Below are 26,353 nucleotides of genomic sequence, written 5' to 3' on the forward strand. Positions count from 1 at the left end.
CTGCAGTGCCTATCAGGTATGAATGAATATTACAGCCTTTCCTACTTTTAAGAAATGATGTTTTATTTAGAAGATTGATAAGCAAGTGGAAACTGTGCTGCCATAACCTGCCCTGCTGGTCGTGGTGGCTGGGAAAGAAAGCCTTGTGCAGGTTGTTTGTTTGCTTGATGGGGTTATTAAAGCAACCACTGCAAAGTGACGTTTTAGGAGTTTCTTATCAGAGGTTGGCTTACTAATTACTGTTTCTATTAACAATCCTGAGATCCCCATCATGAGTGATGAAGGAAGTGAAAATAAAGACAAATACGCCTCATGTATCTTGCTTATTTTCTGGTAGATGAGACAAATGAGTTTATGCCCCACTTGCCATAACTAAATAAACGGTTTGAAAGATTTACGTGTATATGTGTATATTTATACCTAGGTTTATGAGTTTAATCCATAAAGGTATGGGGATCTTTATCAAGGAAGCAGATTTTAAATAATTAATATTTAAAGAGCAATACAGTGAAAGTCATGTGCAGCTATGGAGCAGAAAGCCTCAGTGTGTTTTGTAGCTCTGTGATAGCTATTATTTATCACAAATGTGCCGTCTGTTTGTTCACACTGAGTAATGAATGACCTTTCTGTTTCCACAGCCAGACCTGTGCAGACTTCAGCTGATGGGGGTGTAGTGCAGTAGCTATTTATCATGCTTCACTTATACTGATCACTGGTTTAAGCTGCACCACCAGGGAAATATCTTGGACTTATGTTCTGGTTCAAAAATGGAGCTTTTATGGGGTTAACAACTAAGAAAAGCACATATTTTCTGTCCATGGCTGCTGTAATTCAAAATCAACTTTGCCGGAATTTGAATCAAATTACTGCCAATATTGTCATAAGCAAATTTATCAGCCAAGGGCTTGTTTGCTGTGTCTTAGTAGTGCCGGGCCTGTTATGTTGTCTTTTTTGGTGATTCCTATGTAAAGCGTCCATTTCTTACATTGATAAATGGGATAGAATATATGAATGAGAACAAGGTAGCTCAGAAGAGGCAATGCATATACTTTTCGGCACAGGAAATGTGTATGAATAAGTTATATTTTTAGCTGCTCTTACTGTTCAGAAATGAGTAGTGTAAGGAACCAAAAAGATCGTAATTGGAGGGCAGGGGAAGAGGTTAGGAGGGGGTGGGAGAGCGAAGTAACTGTTGTTAGAAACAATCAAGGTCTCCTATTTTGTTCTTGCAGATTGCACCAATTAGTTATGTTTTACTGATGCAATCCCTGGATGTCAGAAGTCGGTCTTTTCCCCTATGGCATGTTAAAAAGCAAAATGCATTATTAATGCTTGAGGTGGGACCTCTGGAACTGTGGTATAAAGCGTTAAATGACATTAATTTAGACAATAATACTATCATCACACTGTTTTACAAGCCAATAACCCAGCTCTCGTTCCCCCTAGTAGTTTATCTCAAGGAGGGAAGTGGATTATTGCCTTGTAAAAGAGGCACAATGGTGCTGGTGCTGTTATGCTGCTATTATTATAAATGTTTCAGAAATACTAAACAAGAAAGGTAGCTGAACAAAAGTAGAGAGAGGTGGAAGGCAGCCCAAGGAAAGCTGTAACAGAGCAGCATTTACCCTGTGTGTCATGTAAAAAGCTGAAGACTGCAGAAAACATTTTAGCTGTATAAAGACATGGTTTGGGAATGTTTTCTCCACTCTAAGAGTGTGACTCAGGAGGCACTTGTACTTCTTTTAACATAGACCATCGGATTGGAGAGATTACTGAGGGAATTTTGGTCTTGAGGCCCCGCTTGCTGGTGCAGCAGCAAGCGTGTACAGGCCGGATTTGTGCACAGTCAGAGCAAACACTAAAGAAACGTGACCGCCAGTCTGCTGGCAAAGCTGTATCCCCCATCTTGTTCCTGGAAAGCTGTTCCTCTGAATAACACTTGCATCTCTGGACAAGCAAATTCCAGACTGCAGGGTGTTTCTGAAGGACAAGAGGAGGCTGAGACCAGCAAGTTCGGCACTTGCAGATTTGATGGTGTGGTAAGGGTTGGTTCTGGAGATGAAAAGGAAAGCTGGGAGGCTCTTACCCTCACACCTTGCTCCGGGACTCGGGGAGCCGGGTGATGCTGCTGCTGCAGGGATGAGCTGCAGGATAAATTCTTCAGAGGGAGGAGTTCACTTTTCAAGATACAAACCACTTTCCTGTTGTCTGGCAGACAAGCAGTATGTGGTTTGGCACAAAATACCTTGTAGCAGTGCTTTTTGCATGTGAAATTAATGGTCTCTGTGCTCATTTGATCTTGAACTCCTTTTCAGTAAAAGCTTTTCAATAAAAACCTTTACAGTATTCAGTAAGATAAGTGGTAAGACAGCAGCATTCGATTATCTAACCTTCCCTGTTATTTGGAATGCGGTCATGTCCCCTGACATTAGTTAATTACTCTGAAAATTACCTCGGTTATCCAAAACCTCAACTCTCCACACACATCCTGTGTCTCTGTGACATTCAGATACCCAAGGTTGTTCTGTATTAGCATAAATATCTGACCAGCTCCCTGGAACTAAACAGACAGATTTTGGCTCTTACTGTATGCATGCGTATTTCTGCCAACCTCAACAAGTCTATTCATCTGTTTAAACTGGTGATTTTTGTATTATACTTATAACCTCTCTGTGCTGGATATTACAGAAAACCATAGTATTATGCTGTCTTCACCTCAGTTTGTGTATTATCTTCTACAGAGCCCTTTTCCCTATATTTGTCCCTCCCAAACAATAAATTTGCCACATGTAAAGTTAAATTGTTATGCTGCTGGTAGTCTAAAAATACCCAGCAGAGCTGGCCCAAGAAAGACAAACTTAAAGTGTTTGATATTGTAAGTATACCTTTAATGTGCCATTTATTTGCCTTTTGAATGACTGTTTTTTGGAATTCATTTTTGCCTTGCTTTTCAGTAAATGCACTAGAGAATGCTCCCGGTCTCCGTTTTCAACATTCTATGTGTTTGTATACAGAACCACTACATAATGTGAACTCCTTCAAGCTGACTGGAACGTGCAGAGGGTAAAGGAAAGTATGTGCCTCGTACCACTTCATTCCCTCTGCTTTGGGGTCAGAGTCATGAGGAGTTAAAAAGACACAAGAGTGTTCTTCTATGACTATCAGGAGGTCTGTGAATGTTGTAGTTTATCAAAACATTACTCAGGGTATGTAAGGTAGTTTGCATGAAGCCAAATACTTGGTATATTTTTGAGGTTTCATCATAAATCATGCAAGAGAAAGTAACATGCAGGATTTGTGGGAGAGAAACAAAGCATTACCTGGGGTTGCAAGAGTACAGAGATGTTTTAGAATGATACAGATTAAATGTGAATTTTAAACCCCAGTATGATCTGAGTCGAATACTTTTATTTCATTTCTCGTAAGTGATCATAAATTATTTACTAGGGGGGCATCCTGCTGCTGGTTGTTTGGATTATTGGAATGTTTTGGTTTTATATAATCTGTTCCCTGCTCACACCCAAACCACCCGGAGCTAAAGGTGCCTCTCCTTGTGAAGGTCACACCCTATGTGTGTAATTATGCTTTGAATAAATGTATCTTGATTGTTAAATGCATCTTGATTGTTATTTTTCTCATGCTGGAATAAATAATGACCTGGTAATCTATAAATCTCTTGATTTAATGGCAGTTAAGTGTTTAATGTGGATGAAGTGGGTTGTCCTACACGTGATGCATAAATACGTAACTCTGGAAGTGGTCTTGTTTCAAATGAATGAAAGCAAGTCGGGCTGTTGTGTCCCTTTTCATGTTGATCCCTTGTAATGTCTACGTAAAAGAGCTGAATTCTCTGGGAAGACATACATATGTGTTGAAAGAGGGGCAAGCATCTAATTACGTTCAGTACTGCACTTTCATATTCTTGATCATAGTCATTTGAAAATTGTTTAAAATCGGGGGAGCTTGTAAATAAAGGAGTGTAGCGGAAAGAAAGGAGTCAGGGTTGTCAGTTTAGGTAGGCCAAGCGGGACATGTTGGGATTTAAACTGTAATTTGGGAAGCAGGGTGGCGTTACCAGGGTGGTGTTTGTCAGAATATAGAGAATATATGCACCACTGGATCGTGTCTCCAGAAAGCTGTTTGCTGCCAGCTTGCTGCTCCATGCCTAGTTCCTCCGGCTGCCTCTTTGCAGCCAGGCCTACAGGTGGTGAAACCATGGCCCTCACTGGTCTGCTCTGTGGGCGATCACACAGATATCGTCCCCAAAAGTGGAGCTGGCAGCTGGGAGCATGGTTGTCCATGTTCCTCCTCTCTTGGAGGAAGCCAGTGCTGTCCCAGAGCTGGTAGAAGGGAGCAGGTCTGGTCCTCAGCTGCCTCTTGGCTCACGGCCTTTTGCTGGCAGCAATGATGTGTGTCTGCCATTAACCAGCCCCACACGAACATGAGATCTGAGGCCTGGGCCCCTTTCCTGGCTTGCCATTTCTTCCTACTTCCAGCCGAGGAGCAGTGCAACAGCATCTTAAGCCTTGCAGAAGGACAACAGAGCACTGCTCTCATTTTTTCATTGCAGTTTGATGCCAGAGGTGCTCTAGTCCCCTGCCTGCTCCAGAGCAAAGAACCTCCAGCTTGCTCATTCCTGAGCTGATCTCCTAGGTTGAGTTATTCACTGCTGAACAGTGGGACAGGAGGCATGAAACATGTCATGCTTTCCACTGTTCCCACCTGGCCTGGAGAGTGAAAGGTGAGAAGGTGGTAGGGACTGGAAGTTTCTTCACAGAGCTATCAGAATAGTTGAGAAACAAAGCGAATTCCTGCTGAGGTTCTCTGTGGGAAATAACAGTTATAAACAGCTTGGTCGTGGTCATAAGCACCAGAGCATGGAATCTGTTACAACAGTGGGACCAGAAAGTATTCCTGTACCAAAACCAATGGGAAAAACAGTGCTTGTCTTGTATCTGAGAGCAAAGCGATGAAGCTGCCATATTAAGAATTCAAATAATAAAATGTGATAACTTCTACTACCTAGTAAAAACACTACGGAAGAAGATTTTCTCCTAAGATAAGTGATGCGTTTTGTTGTTGTTTATTTATGTTTCTCTCAAATTGACTACAGTTTTTGAGACTCTCTTTCTGGGTAGGTGTTGTCTGCTAATATTTTTATCAGCGTAAATTTTAACTCCAGCCAACAGTGTTATTGATAGCTAAGGCATGCATGACCGAATAGGTGGGGTCCAGGAGGACAAGCAATATTCCCTCACCCTCTGTGCTTTTCTTTACACGGACTTGGGGACACCCATACAAGAGCTTGCAGATGAGAAGCCATTAGATGGACTAATGGGGCATTGAACTAACCTGAGGCAATGTGTGTCAGAAACTGCTTCTTTCTTAACATCTTATTAGAACTCCCTCAAGTATAACAGGAGGCTAGAGGTAATTAAGCTAAAAATGCAAATAAACATGGTGTGATCATTTTTATGCCAAGTGACCAGCTAAAAATAAGTATCTGCTTGGTGTATGTCGTTTCCATGGAGCAGGGTAAATACACGTTTGCTGCTTGTGGCAGGGTCATGGTCTCCTGCTGTGGCCCAGATTGAAAGGTGAAGATTCACAATATTTATCCTTTTAGCAAGTGTCTGGGGTCCTGTTACACGGGAAAGAGAAAAGGATGGACGATTTGGTAGGTTGCTCAAGTAGTCTTCCCACGTTCGGCCACTAGTTCACCTGCAGCAGAAGGGGGACAGCCGTTATCAGTGTTGGCTCTGTGGGGACAGTAAAAATGAATTAATGGCTCTGCTCCAGCTCCTAATAGAGCAACTTGCTCTAATTGCACCTTTTTGAAGACTCTATAGAGAAACAATGTTTGGCAGAACATAGAGGATTAACTGTTCTCTTGCCACTGGAAGTGACTGATGCCGAAGAGAGCATGAGCATGTTGGAGGACAGACCGCCACTCAACAGCTTGTTTTCTAACCTCAGCATCACCTGCGAGTGAAATCAATCCATCGCTTTTCACAGACAATATAGCACTTTCTTTAAAGGCTTTTCTGATAGCCCATTGAGTTGTACTGGTCCTCTGAACACCAGTGGAAGTTTTGCCACCAGCATCCATGCATCTGGAATTCAATATCTGTCATTTTAGTCATCAAACAGATGTTGATAGAGCTGAACGATGCTCAGCTAGGGAGCTCCTTTTGGCAGAGACTTCATATAATGCATGTGTTCACCAGACTCATATCTTCTCACTGGGGTCTTTAATGATTGCAGTGCAAGCTAATGGTGTGCTAGTTTCTTACTGCAACAGTTTTGTAGAGCAGCAGTCTTACTGGCAGCTTGGATCTTTCCTCAGGAAGTAAAAATCTGTGCAGTTTTTCTTGAACACAAGCTTTTTATCAAGCTTGCTACCTTGTGATTTGGTCAAGTTGTGTTTACATTAATTTTTATTCTCGAGAGGTTTTTCATTCAGCAACCGACTAGCACAAACTCACAGTAGAAATTTGCGTGATGCCGAGTGCCCTTTCCTCTTGCTGCCTATAAAACGACTTACCAGTACTAAGCTTCTTGCAGGATCACGCACCATCATTTATTTTACACAACAGGCTGTTTTACATAATAAGATTTTCAGCATCAAAGACAGCAAGAATGTTCTTTTTAAGAAAGAGTGTGTGAACCCTTTACACGCTTAGGAGAAACATTCATATCCTGTATGTAGTTTTTACATACTGAAATGCCTGCTATTTAATGCTGTCTAGGGATTTAAATGAAGGCTGACAACAGAAATATCCCAGACAGACCTCTTTTGAAAATACCTTTAACTTCTTTTAGCTGCCTGTCTTCTAGATTTTCTTTGTCACAGTAAACCCTAAAATATTAGAACTATGTTGTTTACAGGATTGCCAAAATACTGCAAATCATTTCTCCCTGTGGTGGAAAACCGATGAAGATGTATGTATCAGAGCACTGTCACAAACGCACTGATGAGAAGGTGCCCAGCATTGTCTTTTCCCTCTCAGTGACGCAGTTGCATTTCCTATTCACTCAGATTCGGGCAGGACCGGGCACTTCCCTTTTGCAGCTTTTGCTTAAGGAAAGAGCTGTGGACTGCAGACCACATTTCATTAACCTCACAGGTCCTGCTGAAAGGGCAGGACCCCAGAGAACCCTAGAGAAGCAGCACAAAGGCTAATGAATCTCACGTCTTTGGAGAGCGTGGTGCATCACATTAGTGAACAGAAACCTTATCCGATCCATTTGTTAGATAATGTTTTTTCACATAGCAGTGCTGGGGATGCTGAAGCAATGCAAGGAAGATCAGTAAGGTGCTCGTAGGTGAGGTAATTAAAGATGCTCACTGTTAGATCCTTGGCTTGTTCCCCAAAATAACACAGTGACATACAAGGGATGGAAGGATAGAAAACCAGGGGTCTAGAGGTGGACCTGTCACCTCTGTGGACCAGGAGGCCAGGAAGGGCCATTGCACAATGCAGGGATTTTTTATAGGTTGTCTAGACTTGTTTGGTGAGTAGAATACCTCCTAGGAGTAATGGGTTGAAGTTAGATGCAGCCATCCGACCATTTGATTAAAATGATTAATTTTCAATAAACTGCTTTCTGAGAATTTTAGATGTAGCATTCACTGGAGTCCTTTAAAGTCCTTTGCTGTCTTGATGTCCTCTGCCATGCTTCTCGTAACCTTGTGAAATGGGCTGGCTCTGTAACCTGAACAGACTTTCTGGCAGCTGCGGTGGCTCAGAATTGTACATTTTGGGATTTCCTAGCAAAAAGAGATCAATGGCAAGCAATATCTTTACTTTTTTTTTTTTTTCTTTTTTTTTTTTTTTTTTTTTTCCCTGAATGGTTAAACTATTTCTGTGCAAAGAGACCGTTTATTCTTGCTATGTCACACACAGTCGCAGGGTTAACTAATTTTGTTAAGATCTGGAATGTGCTTTTGAATGCACTCCAGAGAAAAATTTTGCCATAGCAGGAAATGAAGATGATGAACTAATCGGTTGTCTTTGTCACCAGTTTTACAATTCATTTTTATGGTGCCGTTGTCTTTATGAAAACATATGAAATGTATGGAATTGTCCTTGTTTGTAAGACTCTTTTTATATGTTCTGGAATTCTTATTTGCAAGCCATGTTTCAGCTATAAATACATCAGCAGATTAGAATTTCATTGCAGCCGTTTTTCATAACTGCTTCAAACACAGTTTTCATGCAAATGGAGTAATCCCTTTGCAGTCTCTAGGTCAATACTGGAAGAATATTTGCACGGACCTGAGTGCCTTTTTTAGCTGGCTCCTATAGAAGAACAGACAGACAGTCACTGAAACCACTCCTGACATATGTTTGGCAGTAACAGTACCCCTGATTTCAAGTTCCAGATTATACTTCCCAGCTATGGCTGGCCCTCTTCCTGGGCACTCATTAGCTTTTCTTTTAGTCATTTTACACCCTACAGAGGTAGTGTCCTTCTCCTGAGATTTGTCTCATTTTATTTATTTATTTATTTTCTTTTTGTTTGTTTGTTTAATTGCAGAAGACCTGGTCTCTTCTCTTTAGTGCTGTGAACGTGTGGGGGTTTCCTTGTCCCTTGGGTGAGATGGTGACTGGCAGAAAATGTGTACTTTTTTCTTTTTTCATGTAGAGGGAAGCACAAACTGGGAGAGGACAGTTCATGAGAAACCTGAAGTGCATTGTGAATCTCATCTTGCACCACATAGCCCTTAGGTATACGTGCTTCTGTGAAAGGCAAAACCTTTTTAGCCTGTGCACAGAAACTGTGAACTCGGATGCTTTGCGATCTAGAGCTTGTACTTAGAGGTGAAATCCTACAACTCTGTCCGCCTCCTCATTGGGAAGGTTCTTCAAGGCGTTTCGTCCCATCTCAGACACCTACATACGTGGACCAATCCTTCTGTGCGTGAGCACAGGACCACAGGGGTGGTGGCTGCTTTTCAGGCTTGGGGCTGTCTTCCGTTCCGGGTGGCAGTGCTGTGTATTTCTGAAAAGCAGCATCAGAGTGATGAAAACTACCTACAGCGTTTAAAATGAGAACAAATAGCAACACAAGGAACCTCGGAATGCAGAGAGGTGACTGGCTGGGGTAATTTAAAATAAAAAATGGCTCTTGTCTAGCAGCTCCTTTATAACATGTAGGTACCATCCAGAATATCTCAGGAAACCATTTTGTATTCTGCTAGTGTGAACCTAAATAGCAGTTTTATCTTTAAAGATTAGGAGTTATTTGGGAAAGTTTCATTTCATTGTTGTGTTTAAAACAGAACATTCCTGCTGTTCTGCCATCTAAATGCGCTGTATATTAAACTAATTACTTTACTGAAGCTCTGAGTTAAACAAATATTAGTCAGACTGCATATTTAAGTCTACTTATGGCATCAAGATAAAAACCCAGTCATCTCACGAGCACTTCCCTTCTCTTCCCTGTCTCCCCCCCCAAAAGGTTGAAGTTGTTTAGTTGTTTGTGTTCTTTGAAGAATATAAAGATTTTGAACTTTCAACAAGCCTGTTTCCCTTTTTATTGGGAAAAGCTCCAAGCGTTTCTTTTCAAAAGAACTAGAAAGATTACTTTTGCAGACCTCTATTGAGCACATTTTGGACACCACCCTATAACAGGAAACCATGGCTTCTCAATTTCTTCAGGATGAATATAGATAACATTCCTGTATTAAATAACTAGCCACAATTAATGATTTGAGATTACGATAGTAATTTGTAAGTTGTTTTACACTTCTACCATTTTTTTTAGATGAATGAGTTTAGTTCATTGTCTAACGTGAAGTTTGTTATTGAGCATATGGTATTTGAACGTCATGTTTTTTTGGGACAATGAACGGCTCAGACAACCAGCTCCTTATGTAAACACAACATTCCTAAGAAAAAGGATTGGGAGTAGATCTAGTGTTCAGTCAGCGTTGAGAGTAATGGGTTTAACCATTGGTTAGAAAGCAGGTAAGACCTTCAGATAGGGATGATATTAGGTGCTCTAAGGGAAAGAAGTGATGGAATTAAAGAAACAATTATTCACAGTTGTGCTGTGCAAAACATTTTGAACTTTCTCCTGAATCTTTAAACTTTGTATTGGCATCTGAGGAACCAAAAGTAACCTATAAATATGTAATGCACACTGATGTGGGCTGATATTCGACTGAACCTGTACGTGCTCGGAGGACCTTGTGTTTCTTCTTGCTGTTCTGGGAGTTGAGGACTGTAGGTGACTAGACAGGAGCCAAGACTGAAACTTCCCTCTTTGTTCAATAGATAATAAATAACTTTGCTATGCCTTTTTTCTCGGCCCATACAGTAGAATAGCATGATTGAGTACTGGAGCCAAATCCCTACTATCTGCCAAGTTTAGACTAGCAATTTTAGTCAAAGTGGATGCCCTTGATGATGAAGTGTGAGGTCAGGATTGGAGGACATGTACTGAATGATTTGAAGAGAAAAGTGCTGTTATTGAAGGTCTTCAGGACTGCAGAGTTGGGAGAAATTGTAGTTTTATTAAAGAGGCTGTTAGCTGAATCTAACTGGGGGCCAAAACTGACTGAGAACCAGTTCCAGGGGAAGTGGAGTGTAATCTTTTGAGCTTTGCCTCCATTGTTCTTGGTTCATTGTATTCCATGGACGGCTCATCAAGGAGAGTCCCTGCTTTCTGTTAATTGCAAACCAAAGTCAAACAAACAAAAACAACCAGACAACAACAACAATAACAACAACAACAAATGACCAAACACTAAAATATGTTATGATTTTTAGATAAGCATGTTTTAAGAAATAGCCCATCGTTTTCTTGCTGGTTTCTGAAGTTCCAGAACCTTATGTTAACCTCTATATTTCTTCTTTTCTTTTCCTCCTCTCTTGTTTATTTGAACGATGAGTGCAAAACAGAAAATAGCTCTCTGGCAGTAAATGCTCTCTGGCATTGGAAAGTATTTGATGGTTAAGTTAAGAACGAAAAATAATGGGCTTGGAATACATGGTGGTTGAACCGCTGTGCTGGCTGAGCTCTTTCCTGGACCGTGAGACGTGTCTTGCTCCCCTAGATTTATACTATGGCATTTCTGCAAGAGGGAGAAGTGACTTTCTAAATAGGGAAGGGAAAGGCTTTGGAACAGAGAATCTGGTTTTGCTTTGTTTTTTTTTAGATACTTCATAAAGTCAGCATTCATTTCTTGCCTTCTAAAAGACAAACACCACTAAATAAAGGCATAATACCTTACAGAGTGCATCACGCTTGCACTTCCTTCTGCAGAGTTTGTTGTTGTACCAGAGTTTAACTTTTGTGTGCTTTTAGAGCCCCGAACCCATGGAAGCCCAGTGCTGATGGAGGTGTGTAGGTCACACTATACTGATAATATTAATGCCATGCAATTTTGCTACCACATCCACATTGTTTTCTGTACTATGGAATTACCCTCTTAGCCAGACTTAAATGCCTGCATTCTGCTTTCCATTCCCTGCAAAAGTGAGGCTTGTTTCACTGCTCACTAGCTCAGGAAAAGGGCTTGAACATGAATTTCTTTTGCAATCGTCACAGTGGGACAGTGCTCGCGTACTGGTGTAATTTGCATTGCTGTCTGAGGACACTTCCATGGTTTAAGCACTTCAGGAGCCACCAAAGCAATTTATGCACTGGGCAGACAAACGCATCCTTTCCTGCATCCTGCTGTGTAGCAGCTCTCCCTGAGAAACAGAAATCCTGGGTATTGCCCCGGCTTCTTCCCATGATCTCTTCCGCAGCTACGCTCGTCATTTATGAAACGAGCTTTAGAGCCAGAGCTGACTTTTGTTCGTGAAGGAATTTGCTTTGCCCCTTTCGCACCGCTCCTCCCCGTTGCGGTTGGTGGTGCTCTGTGCTGCTGCACCTGCAGGATTTGGATAGCGTGGTGCCGCGGGGTGCAGAGCGAGCAGGGGGAGCCATTTGGTTACCTCTCTGTTGTGATTAATCTAGAGAGCTCTGGGAGCTGTAAAATGATGATGGTGATGATCTTGTATTTCCATACAGGCAGCCTGACCCAGAATATGTCCCATGGAAGAAACGCTTACTTAATTACCAGTGCTAACTTAGGAAAACATTTCTGTTTATTTGTTATTAAATACAATGTTTAATTGCCATTGTAAACCAGTTATGTGTTCTGGTAGTAAAATGCAGCTTATTTTTAAACTGAAACTGACTTTTGTGAATAAAAGCCTTCCAGCAGCCTGTTTGCAGTGCTGTGGCTGAGCAGCTGGAGGAAAGAGGGAAGAATGTACTATTTCCCATAAATAACCACTGTGCCAACAGGAGCCTTGCTAACAAGCAAGATACAGTGGGGCAAACAATAGTATGGATGCTTATGCATTGATTCTTTTGTTTGTTTGAAAGGAAGAAAGTAACAGTGACATTAAAAGATTTAGGAAAAGGAAAATAAATATAAAGGTGGCAATTGGTTTGCATGGACATAGTGTCTTCTTAGGGCAGGGACACTTGGTACTTTATAGGAATAGATGACAAACTAAAGCTTGTGTAGCATGATTTAAATTCAAGGTCCCAGTGACTGGTACTGTTTTAGGAAGAAAAGGCATATGGTTTTAATATGTTAAAATTTGTCTTCCACAGCAGAATGGCTTTAAAATACTGTTGCTTCTCCCTTTCTGTACACTCATTTTGTGTATTCTCATTTCTCATTTCCCAAATTCCACAAGATTCAACCATCTGGCTTTCTCATTATCTGTCCCATTGTATATTGTTAGTCCACCTTTCTCCAAATACAAGGAAACAAAGAAATCCATATTAAATTTTGCATAGTTTCATATTCACTCCTTATTTGGAGTCCGATTTTAGTTTAAGTCTTTGCATCATGTGTTTCTTGGTCCTTGCCTGCTTGCACTCTGTGTTAGCATCTGCTGATGGTTGCTCACACATGTGCTGCATGGGGTAGGTTTTTTGTTTGTTTGTTTGCTGGCCAAACTTTTTGTTTGTTTGTTTGTTTTTTGTTTGTTTTTTAACGCTTTGCTGTTTCTGTGGGTTGGACACTGGTTCAAGAGCTGCAGCCTGTAGCCTGGCCAGCCTTGGCACAGGGCTCTGTGCAGAGCAGCCTGTTGGCTTCCAGGAGCAGTGACCTCAAAAACTGGACTAGGAGCTTCCCTGTGACTCCCCTCTGCAAGGAAGAGGCAATGACAGCAGTGACCAGTGCTGAAGGCTGTAGTAATGCCCTTCAGTCTCCTGTAGTGCAGGGAGAGGAAGAGCAACGGTTGGGTTATAAATCCTTGGGGCAGAGGGCGTTGTGTGGAAGCGGTCCTGGACTGAGCCCCTCTGGGTGCGCCGGGAGCAGTGACACGGAGCAACGGGGCATCCAGGTTGAGGGCTTATAGAGAAATCTAGAAGTCTCCTCTGCTTCACTCCGCCTGAATATCTTGAAAATTCAGGCACTGCTTAAAGTCTGCATGGAAGGCCTGGCTGTGCTGGGTTGGGGAGAGCAGTACAGCTGTAGCAAAGGCAGAGTCATTTCCATCCCTGCATATCCGGGCTGTTCTCCATGAGCTGAAAAGGCCTACATGGCCTCGGGGAAGTATAAGAGTCAAGGATTGGGAGAAGGAAGCAAAATCCATTGACATTAATCCAAATTAACCTTTGAACACCTCACGTTTTCTGAATGCAGTTCTTTAAATGGCAGCAGACAGCGGTAAATGATCTTGTTTAATATCTCTGGGCTTCAGTGAATGTGAAACATTAGTATGAAATCTCCTTATTGTTATAATAAATATCTGGTTTAGCCTGATAAGAGGTGAGATGGTTCATAAAATGCTGGATGAGTAAGCCTAAAGAATCTGTTTAATTGAATCTTCTTAGTTATAACGTCACAGTAGTCGAAAATAGAGGCCTGGGGAATTGTGGTAAAATGCTGCTTTGGCATTTTCTCGTTGGCGGGCAGGGCTGGTTATGATCCTGCTTCGTGTCCCGATGAAACCAATTGTAGGCAAGTCGTTCCTAACAGCAGACGAGGCATTTTTGTATAAACCATGACTGTATGGAAATGTGCGTGTGTGGGTTGGAATGCACATAGCTTAATTTCGTAGGTCAAATAAGGAAGCAAGGCTGATTTTAACCACAGCGTTTGAAGTAGCAGGAAATGTGTTTCTTAATGTCACCATTTTTCCTTTTCTTTTAGAAATGCTATGTGCTATATTGCATAGGGAACACTTAACAGTTGTGTCTCTGGGTCCCTGTTGTTTACCGATGTGACCTTTTATATAGCTCTGAAATGTTGTGTTGTGTTTTTTCTTTCTTTCACCATGTAAAATGAAGCTTAAATTTAAATTTCCTGTACCACTTAAATTGGCATGGCTTGGTTTTATACAAGCTGAACAAGTTTCTCTTCCTTGGGTGAGTAATCTGCTGGAGCTGGTTATATAAGGAAAGGCTGTAAGAAAGGTTAGTATGTGCTACTTTAAAAGATCCTTACTGCAAATATGAGACCTTTGTTTTAGGTGACAGAAAAGACAGAAGCACCAGAAAAGTGATTAGCTATCACGCCATTTATAAAACCTAAGCATGTCCAAGTAAGTTAACAAGTAGTTAAGGGGATCATAAATCTTACACTTAGGTAATAAATACCTATATTATACTTGCTGAATACGAAGAAATGCCAATTTCATCACACATAGGAGTGAGCTCTGACCTACAGATTTCTGAGACTTCTTAGAAGTTTCTTCTCATTTTATATCATGGCTGTACTATTTCCTGCCATACTGCAGCCTTCTCATCATCTGGGAAGAATCAATGTCAAGTTGTCAAACAGACTAATTGGTTTAATATTTTATAATTCTTTTACTTAAACTGATTCTTAGCCAGTGATAAAATCACTTTTGTTTTAAATGTTAGTGTCTCTGGCAGATAGAAGTATTAGATACTTGGATAGGATTTTCAGAATTGCCCGTGGCTTTTGGACATTTAATTCCCATTAATTTCTGAGAGGTTCTTTGCTTCCCTCAGGACACTTTTAAAATCTCAGCCTTTGTAAACCTTTTGGTAATGGCTGGTTTTAAAATCTTTTCAGTTTCAACTTAACGGGAAATCTGTTTCTCACCCTATTTCTACAACTATAAAAGGTACGTAGGACTTTTTCTTCGACTTCTTGGCAAGAGAGGCAGCCAAAACAAGCACAAACAGGATCACAGCGACAACCTTGCTGCTGAGATCTGTCCACCTCTTCGGGAGGGAGCTCTGTTTGTTTTTGCAGCACTGCAGGCAGAGTGCACGTCCTCTCCGCTTCATGAGCTGCTTCCCACAGGGACCAAGGGGAGGGAGAGGGATTGCAGGCACTGAAGTAACCTGGTGCTTGTGAACCAGCAAGGACTGCTGTTGCTCCCACTGGTCTGCTGTACCTTCACGTCTCCTCACGCAGGGAGCCATGCAGCAACTCCTGTTAGTGCTGCTAAAATGTGGTGGTGAAAGAACTGGGGTAGTTCTCATCTCCTTTGAATTATTGTATTTTATATCCTAGAGCACAAGCCTATATAATAGAAGGACACTCAGCTGGAAGGCTGCACTGCTCTGAGGAGATTAGAGAAAGGCTGGTATTAGCTGCAAAACCTTTCTTGCGGGTTTGTTCAGAAACATACAGCTTAAGGAGCTTAGTAAATTCTGGGTTAAAACTAGTAGGTGAATTCAGAGCAAGACAATATGGCCTGTGAAATCTGGGCTGATGAGAGAAGGCTGAATGTGTAAAACAATGGGGCTGGGAGCTGGGAACGCTGGGAGCCAAGCTGCTCAGCCTTAGGCTAGCCTGGGAGTTGTGATACACGTGATAAAAGCAGACTGGTCCAATGGGGAAATTCTGCCTGAAAACTTCACTTCTGCCCTGAAATCATCAGCCTTCATCTCCATCTTGCTGACATTTCTTGGCTCAACCATTTGACTCGTCAGTAGCAAAAGACAATGTGAGAAAAAACATTTTGCAATTCATGTTGTTCCTTTGCGTGTGTTCAAAATGGCTGCTGGGCAAGGGAAAGAAAGTCTTTTCCCAAAGTTTAAGAAAGGAAAACACGGCAGAGTGGCTCTGGGTCATGCTGTGTAGTCTGGCTGTGTCAAGCATTAGCAGTCATCCTTCAGGAGTTACTCTTGAATGCCTGAAGCTCCTGAATGCTTTCCTAAATGGGACTTTACTCCCTCCCAGGGAGGGGAGGGAAGACACTAGTGACCTTTGAAGCGATCTTGTCAAAACAGGCATTGCAAAAAATGCCATTGCTTTTGATCAGAGACACCATTGTAAAAATAAAGGGCATTCAGTATCCTATCTTAATTTTTCTGACTTGTGTTTGTCTGTAAAGTCTTGTCCTTTGTCTTCAAAAGCACCGTAGAGATGTACAACATAAAAGGAACGATCATGGGGCCACCAGAGCCCCGTCTTTGTTGTTGTTTATACTGAAGTATTATGTTATGCTATTGGCAAAGTAATTTTCAGCTCCAAGTGAGACAAGATCAGTCACAGTGGTTTTCACAAGATTGATGTGAAGAGCTAGAGTGGTGCTAATTAATCAGAGATGGGGAGAGCGTGTGCCTGCATACTCAATTAGTGTAACATTTCCTAAATTGGAAAGGAGCTCTGCCATACAATAATACTACAGCAGAGCCTGAAGGGTGCAGGTATACAATTCATAATGAACTACCTAAACTCATTACTCGAGCACGTGCACCCCAAGACACTATTGGATGGTGAGCCGAGAGTGGTTTCCTAGTCTGGGTACTGCAGTGTTGGGAATCACCACCAATGCTTGAAAGTCAACATTTCCTTTCATTTAGAAGATGTTACATTACTAAGGCTCCTTTATTATTATTATTATTATTATTATTATTATTATTATTATTATTATTATTAAGCAGAAAGAAGAATAGGTGTTTGTTACAGTTAAAGCATCTTTGCCATAAGCAATGTTAGTTACAGCTACTTTTCACTTTTCTTTGAAATCTAGTGTTTTTTAAGAGAAACTACAGGTTGTCATAGCTGCTACAACACTATAAATAAAAATAAAGTGGTAGTTCCAGTTGTGTTGCAATGCTGCACATGGAAGCTTAAAAATGAATACTGATCTCCACCTAAAAAAGGAATTGTAGGACAGAGTACTTCCTGTACTTGGTACTAAATTCAATTCACTCTTAAACTCTAGTATTCGGGCTTGTTTGTTCTTGTCTTACAAAAAAAAAAACAAAACAAAACAAAAAAAAAAACTTGCCTGTAGGTAGAATAACCTGTAACTATGATTTGAAACAGCAGAAGATTTTGTTTAAGTCTTTGAAAATAAAGTGATTTAGTGGTATAGCAGCTTTAATTTTATCCAGATTTGTAGTTTACATCAGGCACAGCTGTTGAGTAAACCTGCAGAATGAATTAGAAATGGATTAATGAAGCTGTAAGACAAATACATTAGAATATTTTAAACAGCTCTCAAGGAAACCGTTTTATTTAATTTTAGTCATGTAATGGCTTTATACTCTGAGCAAAACAAAGTAAAACAATAGACTCAAATTCTAAATTGACAGCAAACGTATCATTTTTTTCCACAGGCTTTTGAAGTATGCAAACCCATATATTTATTTTCTGACTAGTGAAATTGGTTCATATGGTTTATGAGGGGAAATAAGCCCTCCCTAACAAATATGGTCTGTGGCAGCTGGCCCTGTACCTGCTACACCACTCTCTGGCTATAAAACCAGAGATAACGGTCCAATTTCATTTGTAGTTATGCTGCCATAAATCTGGAGTAAGTTCATTGGTCTGATTCCAGCATTAGAAACCTAAGTTATGATTCCTTTCCCAATCTCTTGTCATTTCAGACTATGTTCCATGTGATATGGCATGGATGAAATGTGTCTAGTATCTCTGTATCTCAAGTCAGAAATAGGTCACTGCTGTTTGGCTCTCCAAGAGGAAAACACTCCGTTCAGCAGCCGGGTAAGGGGGGAGAAGGGGATGATAGCTTCTGGTCAACTTATTCAAGAAATCCTTATGCTGATTATGTGCCTCACTCAAATTTCTGCTTAAACAGTCCCTGAAAATACAAGCTTCTGATGCTTCTGGGTTTGCTGAAGGAACCTGGTAACTAGTTACGGTGTTAGTCTGCAGGTGGTTGTAGTCATCCTTCGAGCATGTGTTTACTCCTGGGGCATAGTAGTGGGACAGAAGCTGCCTAGCAAAATTACAAATGTAGGTTTACTGGTCTTAATCATGCTGCTGTAGTTAAACTGCCATAGATCTCTTATAATACAGAACATCCTCCTTTTTTTTTTTCTGTTTAGCTGAAGTGTTACTATCTGAGAATTTACACTGACAGAAGGAAGATTATACCTGTGTGGAAGGACTCCCCCCAGTGACAGACAGGTCTCACTGAGTTGCTCTGTAGCTGTTTGAAGCTGGCTAGAGACGGGTTTATTCTCTGTTCTGCTTAACTGTGGGTTTTGATTGCTTGTCTGACAAAAGTGCGGGTTCTTGGGAATCTGGATAGAAACAGTGCTCATAAGAAATAATTATCCTTGCCTTACGCTCAAGGCATACAAGTTACTCTCTTGACCTAACCAAACATAGGTCAAACTGAGCTTAGCCCGTTCTAGAGAGATTTGAAAGACTTGTGTATGTAGTTAAATTCCTGTACAGCAGAATAAGTGCTTTAGTTGATATCATAGGGTAGATAGTTACTCTAAAAATTGTACTGAAAGTAGAGAGCATGTGCAGGAGTTTGTCCTGGCCTGCTCTTTCTCGCATTGTTTGATACCTTCCTTTGTCCATTGAGCATGGCTGACACGCTTAAATGTTATCTGTTCTATACCCTGGAGAATCACCTGGAGCAGCATATACATACATATTTTTTTCTCACTGCAGTGACTTGGCTGTGCTTAAAGTCTGTGTGGGTAAAAATAAATAAAATTCAAGTCAATAAAATATAATAAATAGCACCCCTGTTACAGGTACAAAATGATACTGCTGTACCTCAGAGAGAGATGTGCAATTGTAGCAGCAGAAAATGCTTCTTAGACAAAAACGTGATCTTTCACAACCCAGAATATATTTTTCCACTTCTGTGTGACTTCATAGCCTAGTCAGAAGAAGCTCATTTTTTTTCTCTTTCCTCTTTGACCATAATTTGTTCGTCTTTGTTTGCATTTTGTTGAGTACTGTAATCAGTCCCAATTATCTCTAGGTCTCTACGTCTGATTTCGACAAATGGTATCGTGCCATACCCAAAACCATTGCGGTTACCGACTACATAACGTTGCAGGGTGGGTTAACGTATTAACAACCTTTGCTCAGAATATTTTTGCAAAGATAATCTGAGCCATTAACTAGTTGAACGGGGACATAAGTTTTGTTCCTAAATGCAGCTGACTGAAAATTGAGTTAAGTTTTCTAATTATATGGACAAACAGCCCTGGAAGATGTTTCTATTCAGGCCATTGTTCTCTGATCAAAAGAAGTTTGTGACAGAATCATCTTTTTATGAGATGAGAAGTATGAGTTGTATGAAATGTGCTACCGTAATGCGATCTGTTACGTATTGATAAGGTGTTTTCAAACTTCTTTCAATTAAACGTATGATTCTAGTAGGCTGTGATAATAATGTTTTTTCCTTTGTATGGAAAGCACTTATTTCTTGTATTTTTGTCAGTGGTTTAATTTTAGCCTTGATGTTAGACGTTTTCAGTTACGTATGTGAAGAGGGTGCTGTTCTTGCCCCCTTCTTGCTCCCAAAGGAGCAGACGTTAGCTTTCCGTGAATGCAGCTCAGGTAGGAAAAGCAAGCAGGTATTTTAACCTGTAAGAGACACAATGAAACCTAGTGCTCAGAAGCTGAAGTCTCACAGATCAAAAAGGTGCAGAGTCATGGACTGTTGGTCAGACCCAGAGGGACATTTCTCGTGTTCCCAAGTCCATAGGTTGTCTCTCCACGAGCAATGGTGCCTGGGTTCTGGATGTGCTTTTTGCTGATGGATGCACCGAAGGATGGCTGTGTGCCTGGCACAGAAGAATTAGGGAACACTTTGAGACGTTACCTCAGCTAATTCAATGCAGAACAGAGCTAGGTATCTCTTTCCAGCTCCTTTCAGTCTTGGGGAGTGAGTTCCCATTTAGGGCCACTTGTTTGTGAAGTCCTTGAGCTCATGAGCCTCCTTATTATCCCGTAGCTCTGGGTCATCTAATCTAGGCACACGTGCTGGCTGCCTGGTGGGACTGCTCAGGTCCGGAACCAGTGGTAGTGTGGGGGATTTTCTTTGTCTGTTTGCCAGCTTGTGAGAAGCTTGACTGAAAGGCACAAATTAAAACCTAAAGAGAGCCTTATTGGAAGGGCCAAGCAGATGGAGATCAGCATGGAGACTGATAAACAGCGTAGTAAGACAGAAGACAACTTGTACTGTTGCCCTCAGGCTGCATCTGTTACTGGAAATAGAACTCAGGGTTATCATTATTTTAACTTACCAAATATATACGGGTTGACAAAAAACAATTCTGATGTCTCTGAACATTTTCATGAAAGCGCATCTTATGTTTCTGCAATAGGACACAACCCTATTGCTCTGACTTCACCTTCATGCAGACGCTGAACACAAGACGTAATTGCCTCTATTCCCACCCATATTCCACATCAAGGATTTGCTGCTGAATCACCAATAAATTGTATGCCAGGCCGGGTGTACAGCTTAATCTCTGCCCTCTGTCTGTCTGCAAATAGCATGACTATGCATATTGAATCATATTCCAGATACTTTATTGACAGTAACATTTTATAACCTTATACCCATGGCTATGTTTAAGTGGTTTATCATTGCCTGTATATCTACCAAATAAATTAAACACAGTTATTTATAACAAAATGACTCTAAAGCTGTGAAGTGATTATGGTATTTCTAATAAGCAAAGGATTTGGAAACCACTACGATTTCCATTTTTGCAAGTAAATTAGTATAATTATGTGTTTTAGTTACTAAAATAAAAAACAAATTGCAAAGCATGTTTTTATTCTATTAATAAACTTGGCTAAAATGCTGATTCTTTAAATACATTCTACTAGGTAGGAAAGGATGAGGTTAATGACAAGATAGCTGCTGCCTTTTATCACCTCTGTAGTTAGAAAGCCTTGTTGTTTTATCTTTTTTTGTGTGTTGTTGGTTTTGTTTTTTAGGTTTTTAGTTCCTGGAACATTGAATATATATATATATTTCAAAAGTGAAGATTATGTTGAGAAAGTACCACGAAGATGTAGCCATGCCAATATAGTCTTGTTGTGAACCGAGTAAAGGTTTCTAACTTGAATGCTTTAGGTTACAGGTTATCCCTGGTCATTCAGTGGTAATCACCTATATATTGTTCTAAACTGGCAACTTTAAAAGCAATAACTTGAAAATATTTTTCCCATCTCCTTACATAATTTTTTTTTTCTTAGTTTAAAAGTATAATAGAAGAGTGTTTGACCTGAGTCAATGGATCAAGAACCAGGCTTTGGTGCCCTGTGCTCGGCCCTGTTTCAGTGGAGGTGCAGTTGCCAGTAGGGGCAAGGTTCCTTCCCGCAATGGGACCTGGACCTTGAGTCTCCTCCCTGCTCCCTGTCTCGGTTCTCGTATCAGTAAAATGGATTCTCACTTATCTCTGAGAAGTCCTCTGAGCTTGTCAGGGGGAAAGCGGTGGATATTTTATAAGTGAAGTATGTAAGGAGAAGACACATGGGAAGTGATACAGTGTCTGCTGAAATTGATGGGTATCTCCTTTTAGTTAAATAGAGGCTGAACCAGAAGCTAAGACACCCGGCAGCGCTTGGGTAGGAGCTCTGCGCTGCGCAGTGTGTGTGCGTGTACTGACGAGCTGACTGGGAATGTGTAAAAGAAAAAAAAGTTTTTCTTATGAGCTGTGGTTTACAAAATGTTTATAATGATTTGATTTTCATTACATAAACTCTCATCTGTTTTTGATTAGCGTCTGGGTGTAAAGGCTTTATTTTGTATGTCCTTTTATAATTTTATACAGGAACAATCAAAACCTGAAGGGATTCTGCACTGTTTGTATATTAAATCAGTCCTGATGGTCTTAATCTCATCAGTAATTAAAAACAAAGTTAACTCGGTACTTGATTGAGATGTAAGGATGTTGGTAATTCACTGTTTCCCTCTCTAGAACAGTAATGTTTTGGAGGTTTGGTTTACATCAGAATTTTGCAGTGCTTCCAAGAAGTTCAATCTTAAATCCATGGAGGGTGTTTTTGTTTGCTGGTTTGTTTGTTTGCTTGCTTTGTTGTTGCAGTTGTTTGGTTTTGTTTTGTTTTTTTCTTTAGATAAAATTATTTTGACTTAAGCATACTTTTGACTTGGGTATAGGTGGCAGGCCATACACTGTGTCTCTTTTTTTTTTTTTTTTAAAAAAAAAAAAAAAAAAAAAAAAAGCTTTGTTGTGGCAGGTTAGTCAATTCTGAGCCTGAGTAGATGGTTCCATGTGGTTGTTGCACAAGGGGCTGGATGCCTGTCTCCACAATCCTACTATTTTCTGGTACAGGCTGCCTGGAGAAGCTGTGGATGCCCCATCCCTGGAAGCATTTAAGGCCAGGTGGGATGGGGCCCTGGGCAACCTGCTCTGGTGGGTGGCATCCCTGCCCACAGCAGCAGTTGGGAACAGGGTGTCCTTTATGGTCCCTTCCAACCCAAGCCGTGATTCTGTGATCTTCCTGTTAGTATAAATTCTAGGGATACTGGAAGCATTGCATAGTCTGATTCACTTTGTAGGACAGGCATTACCAATGATTTCAGAGCCAAGAATTCCTTTCTGACATTTGTCCTTTGCACAAACAGTTTATCTACAGACTGACTTTACAATAGCTCCACGATAGCCTTGTATGTGATGTTGCAGTGGTTCATTCCCCTTCTGCTAGGTCAGTGCTGATTTCTGCCCCTATATGATACAACTTCACATTCCAGCCATTGGATGTGATGTCTCTTTGCTATGCTGCGGCTGTCTCCTCCCTGTGTTCTTAGCATTGATCCTAGATGAATCGAGTTAAACCAAAAAATGACTCATCAAGTCTAGGATAGAAATTAGAAAATAATTAGGATCCTGGAAGGCAACAGGGGCAAAGTCCTAACTTTGTAAGAAGTCTGTATTTTCTTGACCCCAATTCATTAATGCAATGCTGCTTTTTCTGAAATGTCTTCTTTTTCAATTTCCTTTCTAAAAAAGGTTTGCATAGTGGGATAGCAACAATAGCCTGGCAATAATCTCATACATATGTTGAACAGCCAAAACACTGTTTTCATCCTAAATGATAGCTGGCTGCTTATATCTCCAAAGAATTTGTCAGTGTCTGGCTACAGCATCGTGCTGGGAATTCATGTGACCCGAAGTCTCTGTCAAAACCACTGCTTTTCAAAGAAGTCTCTCGTTCTTTAAGTTTGACCTGCATGTATATATTATGTTCCAAAATGCATCAGAATGATTCAGGTTAGAACAGTTCTCTAGGAAAAACTTACCACTTCACAGAGCATTTGTTCCTGAGAGAACATTTTTAGTCTTTTTAGATAGCAGTTTTGCCTGCAAAATACCCATTTCCAGCAGTGGTGGTTTTTCTGTGTTTATTAAATCTGCTTCTTTAGATAGTTTTCTAGGTGTTAATTGCCTGCAAATTTAGTAATTTGACAATGTACAAAACTAACAGTTAGCATGAGCTGTTTTCTAGCATAGTCCTTTTTTTCCCCAAGAAATCAGCACTTTGCTTTTGCTCGGGGAATGAAGAGTCCTCAAAACAAAGGCTGAAGCTGTGACCTTCAGGTCTCTGAAGACCTTTGCAAGTCTGTGGAAACCAGAAAGCTAGCGGAAGACATTTGAGCAGATGCCTGATTACTTCCATGTGAACACTGGTTGTGCTTGCATTTGACTGAATCAGAGCTCATGGTACCTGTCCGTGCCCCTAAGCTCGATGTGCCCTAAGCCTGCCTTGTCCCCTGCCTTGTCCCCGGGCTGAGCAAGGCGGCGATTCTTTTCCTCCTGAAAAGAATGCTGCAGCTCAGGTACAGTTTAGGACACGTATGTGCTCATTCTAACAATTATTTTTTGAAACAGTATGCAACTTTAAAAAAAAATATGTAGAAAAAAGTGGCACGTGAAATCTTTGTCCTTGAACATTGTTCTTCATTGGTATAGTATAAATGCAGTTTGTGCTGATGTTAGTGGCTCTCTGTTCATCTGATAAGCCCCCAGATGCTGTGATCTTTGCGGGTTGAAGACGGTGAGTGTGGCTTGAGCAGAAGCTGGGCACCCGTTGTGTTTGCGAACTGTACACCAGTGGAGGGGCACTAGAACCAGGGCTCGGGTGGGCTGAACGAAGACATCTTCAGGAGCTCCTACAGCCCCCTGGCCAGCTATCGCTCAAGGAGCCTGTACAGCCAGCAAATTAATTTCTGCCCTATTGAAATTAAAAACAAATAAATAATTGCTACAGTGTGATGGTGCATTTTAATATAACTAATAAATTCATGGTAAATTATATTTATACTGAAACAAGGAGGCACCATGTATCTTTGGTGATTTATACACACAATCTGCCAAGTTACTGAGCTAATATTAATTTGTGGGAGACATCAACCTCGCTCTGCAAGATAATTTAGATTATTCCTCATACAATTCCAGTGCATTCATGTGAAGCTATGGGAACAATAAAAATATTAATAAAGGACTTAAAACTGGAAAAGCTTATGGGAAAGAAAAAGCCCCACATGTCTCTGAATAAATCTTGTTCCTTATGTGCAGATTTATTTCTTAATTCTGATTCTGTCCTAGTATATTTTCTGTAGCTTTCTAGCCTATGTTCATCACCATGGTATTTGAATACTTTGAGGTAGTCCATTAAGTAGCATGTTCATCAGATCATTATACCCTGTCACTGAGGAGAGGATTAAATAGTGATATTGCATCTATTAATCTGGGAAACTGTGCTTCAATTACAGCAGACTGGAGAATGGATGGAGAGATGAGTTTTATTGGCTTACGGTTTTGATAGCACATAGATATTTTACTTTAATTTTTTTCAAAGACAGATGCATTAGAAAAAAAAAAACACCAAATTAAATTATTTGAAAATCCACATAATGATACAGGAGAATTACTTATATTTTACTAGGTAATTATCAAATCACATAGATTCGTCATTTGAAGAAAAGAATGTTACAATCTGTCTGTCCATCCAAGTAGCAAAAATAAAATATTATTATTTTAAAACTACCATGCACGAAGGCTATCAGTCTCGTAGGGAAGGGGTGGGGAATAGAAAAATTACCGACAGATATTTAGAAAAGAATATATCAGCTGCAGAGGAAAATAAGCCAGAAAATTACATCTCTTGGTAATTGAAAAGTTAAAATTTCCATGTGCCAACACCTGGGATTGGAGGGACAAGCAAACATCAACCAAAGCCATGATAAAATATTAAATAAAAAATTAGAACTATCCCCATGCAGCTTTCACAGTTCACCACAAGTATGTGCACTGGGACATAGAAGACTATGTGGATAGATTATATTAGTTCACTGGAGCTAGATGGAAAAATTCAGAAGTTATGTAAAGGTTTTCAAACATAGATATTGCATCCCAGCAGGAGAAACAACCGTACAGAACGGTGACATGTAAGAGTTCTATAAATTTTTAACTAAGCAAATTCATTCTCTCTCTCTTTTTTTTTTTTTTTTTTTTTTAAAAAAAAAAAAAAAAAAAAAGAAAAGCTTTTGACTGCATAATTGAGAGGAAAGTTTTTCAGACTTGTTTTTCTGCAGTCTGCCTTTTTAAAATGTAACAAAGGTTGCATGAGACTAACCAGAAGATATTTGTCTTCACCAAGTTTATTCATTTTTCATTTATTTTTATTTTGAAAGCAATCAAAAGTTTGGAGAGGGGAAACTAGCAAAGCTTGTGTGTTCAGCTGAGACAGCTTTGTGGCCAGGGCTTTTCAGGTGGTATTAATAAGATCCTGGTTACAACAGCAGCCAAACAGTCTGAAAGTGTAGTCTGAGAAGGCTGTTGACAGAGCAGAAGGGGTATTAGTGGTGGCTCTACACCCACTTGGATGTGGCTCTTCTGAGAATTAAAAAGGTATGAGCTTGATATATGAAGTTGTCCTTTAGCATAGTAGGCTCAGTGGTGCTTGCGTGATTCCTGATCCCCCTGTAGCCCCAGAATGGGAAACGTACCATGCTTAGGGCTGTGCTGCCTGGGTTTGTCCCTGCCCTGTTCCCAGTGCCTGCCTGGTGTGAGCAGAAAGGTGGGAACTGGGGCTGAGGTTTAGCGGGAGGTGATGGGAAAGAAGCACCAGTAAATGGCCTTTGGTTAC

At 40.6% G+C, this 26,353-nt stretch overlaps 1 protein-coding gene across 2 annotated transcripts in view; it reads left to right on the forward strand.

The window, feature by feature from the left end:
• Positions 1–26,353, forward strand: part of PTPRG (protein tyrosine phosphatase receptor type G) — a 400,862-nt gene that overhangs the window by 130,503 nt on the left and 244,006 nt on the right. The window contains exon 1 of one of the 2 annotated variants that reach the window (XM_035338057.1): positions 26,099–26,115. The exons of the other annotated variant lie outside the window; for it this stretch is intronic. The gene's annotated coding sequence lies outside the window, so the exon portion shown is untranslated. Of the gene's footprint in view, positions 1–26,098; positions 26,116–26,353 lie in introns of those variants that run through there. 2 annotated transcript variants of the gene reach the window in all.

Source organism: Oxyura jamaicensis, chromosome 12 (genome assembly GCF_011077185.1).
Source record: "Oxyura jamaicensis isolate SHBP4307 breed ruddy duck chromosome 12, BPBGC_Ojam_1.0, whole genome shotgun sequence".
In the NCBI taxonomy this organism is placed as follows: domain Eukaryota; kingdom Metazoa; phylum Chordata; class Aves; order Anseriformes; family Anatidae; genus Oxyura; species Oxyura jamaicensis.